The sequence below is a fragment of the Eubalaena glacialis genome, chromosome 10 (assembly GCF_028564815.1).
Source record: "Eubalaena glacialis isolate mEubGla1 chromosome 10, mEubGla1.1.hap2.+ XY, whole genome shotgun sequence".
Classification (NCBI taxonomy): Eukaryota; Metazoa; Chordata; class Mammalia; order Artiodactyla; family Balaenidae; genus Eubalaena; species Eubalaena glacialis.
In genome coordinates, this window is record NC_083725.1 from 43,223,804 (window position 1) to 43,228,593 (window position 4,790).

The 4,790-nt window shown below is 41.6% G+C and overlaps 1 long non-coding RNA gene across 1 annotated transcript; it reads right to left on the minus strand.

Moving 5' to 3' along the window:
* Positions 1-433: 433 nt before the first annotated feature.
* LOC133100132 (uncharacterized) lies at positions 434-4,308 on the minus strand. The gene is made up of 3 exons (XR_009702393.1): positions 4,258-4,308; positions 2,579-2,653; positions 434-529 (listed from the first exon to the last, which is right to left on the minus strand). It is a non-coding gene; the product is annotated as an uncharacterized LOC133100132 (long non-coding RNA).
* Positions 4,309-4,790: the final 482 nt, after the last annotated feature.

A 4,790-nucleotide genomic window follows, 5' to 3' on the forward strand; every position in this document is an offset into this window, starting at 1 on the left:
CAAAACTGTAGATGTCAGGTGAAAATATTCATTTAATATTTGTGTACAAATTCATATATAGACAATAAAAAACTAGAAAAAATACAAAATGCAAAGACTGAGAAAACATATCAAAATGCTAACAATAGTTATTTTTATCTTTATACAGATTTTTTTCCCATATTTGCTGGAGTGTCGCTGGGGTTATAGTAACAGGAAGCTGGAAGGTACAACAGGAGACCAGAAGAAGAAGCATATAACTCTACCTGAGGAGGTTATGAAATGACCTAGTTGTGGTCTCCCCAGCATGCTCAGTCAATGGCTAGAAGTATCCCTGGGGAGCATGTGACTCAGTTTTAACACTACAGAAGACTCAAAGTTGTGTCGGATGGAGACTGCCACCCAACGACCGTCTTTGCTGTAGACTCTCCTAGAGATCTAAGCAATGCACCTTCACTGGCTTGCATAGTCTACCCCTTGCACTGCAATGATCCACAAATCTATACTTGTTCAGGAGAAACTCCTTTACGGTTCTTGTGGACATCTCCACCTGAGGGGAAATTTAGAAATGGAAGTTAGTAGAATGAACTTCAGAACTATAGCACCCATTGGTTCAGCTGGTGTCAGGGCCACACAGGTACTCAACTTCCCCCTCCTCCACTATCCATTCTAAATTCCTCTTTCAATTATCACTGTTGCAGGACTTTGGGATATACCAGGTGGTGTGACTCAAACCCTCATTCTTAAGTGGTCTGGGCTCTTGGTAATATTATCCTTCTTAAGCCAGGGTTGCTGCAAGTGTTACAATTACAAATGGCATGGCACTTATAATTGACATGGGTAGTTACAATTGGTGTGGGAGAACCAAGAGATGTCCAATTGGATTATCTAGGCCCCATGTGTATTATTCCTTACCTCCATTATGTATAAGTAACCCTACTTCCTCCTGTTTATCAGAAGCAATCATTTCTTATACACAAAGAATCCAAAGTGCAATCATATCTTGTATTTCAGTGAGATCTTTGTTGTTTTCCCTGGCAAGAGTATGCTCCCTTCACAGATCGGGATCACTAAACCTGCATAGCCTAGAGCTGTCAGAACAGGAAACACAAATTCCTCCTGTGAGGTTGGGGTCGGGGGCTGGAGGGATGGGCACAATTTCATTTTATTCTTATGATGGGCTAATGCTGCGCCAAACTGATTCTTATGACTTAATTTTAGCAAAACTCCACTAATAGTCAGCAGTTCTGGACAGAGAGTCACATAGTACTCTAAGGCCAAGTATTCTGTTTCAGTAGGGCCCAGTGACATCCCAGAGGCTATTATTATAAAGGTGTATAACTCTCTGCTGCAGGTAGCATGGTTCTGCCCTAGAAGCAGAGCCTGCATTGTGGTTCTCCCACTGGGGCTTACCATTAATTCTACCCTGAATCTTTTTCTACCCCTGAAACCTTAACATCAAAAGGTCTGCTGGATTGCATTTGCAGTTAAGCCTGCTACAGAGCCTTTACCTGTTTTGGCCCCATTCAACACTGCCAATAGGTATATGGATCATAGAAGTATTCCCAGGTTTGGAATGTATTGCCTTCACCACTCAAAGAGGCCTAGCGGGTGCTATGCTTACTTATTTATAACAGGAAATGCAAGATGCAGTGATAGGTCTTTTATTTCAGAGGAGATACACTAGCATGCCCCTGATAATGCCCCTAAATCTTTACTGAAGTAGCCAGTTCTTGAATTTCCACAGGGTTATTTATCACCCTTAGGAGTACGTGTCTCTTACAAAGGTCTCCACCATGCTAACCAGCTCTTGCTCATTTTGCCTAGTCAGTCTGTGGTCATGGGTTTAATAAATCAATATCATATACTGCAGAATGTCCAACTGGCCCAGATTCTTCAGACTATATTATGGCCAAGCATGAGGGAGTTAACATAGCCCCAGGGCAAAACTGAATGAAAATATGAACTGTTTTCAGAAAAAGAAAAACTGCATTTGCTAAATCAAAAGCCACGTACCATACATCTGAGACCTTCTTAATCTGTTATAGTAATGATTCTGTATTCATCAAGTAAGTTGCAATTTGGGCTACTACTTTTTTGAGCTTGAAGTAGTCTACAATCATCTTCAACACATCTGGTCTGTTTAGGGGTTGGACCAGTGAATTAAATGGAAATATGATAGTTACTACCACCCTGCAGCCTTTAGGTCTTTACTGGTGACACTAATCTCAGCCAACTCCTGGGATAAATTGTTGTTTTTAATTTACTACATTGGCCAGGAGGGCAGGAGGAGCCAGTTTCAGCGACTTCAACTTGCCTTCCCCACTATGACAACTATTACCCCATAGGCCAAGGACCTAATATGGTGGTTACTTAATTTGCCAAGAATTTTAATCCTTGTTATCAATTTGGGAACTAGGAAATGCCCACCAATCCAATGTAAACCAGACTTTATCCAAGATTCCATTTATCACCTGTCTCCGGTAAGCATGTTTCCAGTACATAGTCATCTAAGTAAATGGCTATAGACAGTGATGTACTGATAAATACTTTAACAATTAGCCCTCTGGGGATGGGTAGTGGGGAGAGGGAGAACAACCTCTTTCATAATGTTTGCTGATTTCCAGGGTGTAAATACTCCCACCATGGCCAGTTTCAGGCTTCCATCAAAGATCTGCAAAGAGATGCACGTTTCAACTCTTTGGACCTGGTAAGAGTCAGCTCCAGCACACTACTGGCTGTAGGTCCTTTTAGGGTAGAATTGCCACAGTATTATAGAATCTTACCCCTGACAACCCAGCCATGTCTTTATTCAGTGGATTCCAGATCTGAAAATTGACTCAGGTTCAGGAAGTGAGCCTAGCCTTCAACTTCCTGTTTCTCCATTCCTGCCTTCTTCTGATTGTAGATATTATGTAGCATCCTTGTTTGTTGTCCATCTGTTTTGCCCCTTGGGATACCATGTTCTTTTAAGCACCTCCACAACTCTGTGGTCAAGCCCCCTTGACATTACCAGTTGTGATGGTAATTGTAGCTGACTGGCTGCTGGTGAATAAGCACTGCCAATTGTCCTCTATTATTTTGGGACTCTATCATCCCTATAGCCATAAAGGAATCCAGCTCTGTGACTGCTTTTCCTATCATTACACCTAGTCTTTAGGGAAAAGTAACCATTGAACTTATTAGTGAAGCTTGTGCCTTTACACCAGCACATCCCTGACAGCCTTGGTGAATGTCGTATCCTCTGGACCTATGCATAATTCTTTGGTGAGTCCTCTGGCCTCACAAAATATATCCATATCAGAATGTTCACTCCCTGAGCCTTTTCATTTCTTCCTCTACCACTTGCCAAGCTAATTCAGGCATTTCTATTTCACTCCTTGTGGACCATCACTTTCTCTAAGTTCTAAGAGCCACCCTAGGAGTAAATTTTCCCTATCTCCTAGCATAACTTGTCAAGAAGTTAAATTCTGTGTCCTGAGAAAGTGCTTCCAAGTTATTGAATTCTTGCTTATTCAATATTATTTATGGACCCCTTAATCAAGCACCCTTAAAATCCAATCCCAGACATAATTCTTTATCTCCTGCTATAAGCATGCTAGCTTATTCTTGCAGGTTCTTTGGGGATATAATCTTCCCTTCCTTATTAGGCTCAGTCCATCTCCACCTGGGTTATGCTGAGATGCAATCCTAAGTATTGGTCTGAAAGCCAGGAAAAGAGATGGGGGTAATGCTGTTGACTTGCAGGGGAGAGAAATCTAGATTGTATTCCCATATTGGGGAAGTTCTAGCTCTTATTAGGAAGAGGTTGGCTACTTCAACAAGCTCTGGGTTCTAAGCCAAATTTCTTAGGGTGTCAGCCCCCAGATAACCCTATCATGTATTTCAGTAGTCCTAGGTTTTCCCAACCAGGGCCCTGACCTTAACATAACAGATCTCTCCAGACTGAGCATTTAAAATTCTCTGGAGCTCTTATATTCAGGTCTGATCTTACTCCTCAGTTGTGCCCACTCTTCCACTACATGAAATAAGGGCCAAGAGCCCTGTGGCTCTCATACATAATCTTTTTAACTACTCTCATTTTTTCAATATACCTCTGTTAAGCATCAATACAACTTATTAATAACCAGCCAACTGCCCTGTTCCTCTAGATATTGTTCCAGCCACACTTTTGAAATTCCTGAATCATCTCACTATCGAGGTCTTTTCACCAGACTTTTTACTAGGACTTTTTTACCAGATCAGTATTGGTAAAAGTTTTAGCCATTGGCCTATCACCTTGTGACAGGCTTTTCCATGCCTGACATCTACATGAGATGGAGTTCCTCTTGACAGCTAGGCAGTGAGTGAGTCAGTCCTCAAGCTCCATCTTACATACAACCTGGTTTCTTAGGCCATTGCTGGTATCATTGATACAGTTCTCCAGGAAAAAGATGCCAATGTGGATTCAGGCATGCAAGACATTTATTGGGGGTAAAATTTCTGTGAAAAATAAAGGAGAGAAGAAGGTAGCAGAAGGAGTAGGCATTGAAAGAAATGATAAACTCATACTGGAGTAGGCATTGTGAGGACCCCTGTCCTGACGGTAGAGGAAGTTCTTCAATTAAACCTCAGTTCTGCTTTCTTGGAAAAACTTCCTCACCCATTGTTTTCCATGGACATTGACTTGATTCTCTGACAGGAATAGGGTTTTTGACTATTACCTCCTATGTCATATCCATAATGACTACTAGGGACTATGCCTTCCCTGAGGGATAGTCAGGCAAGTTTGGAAGCCCAAAGTTTATGACTTGAATGGTCACAAAGTTTAT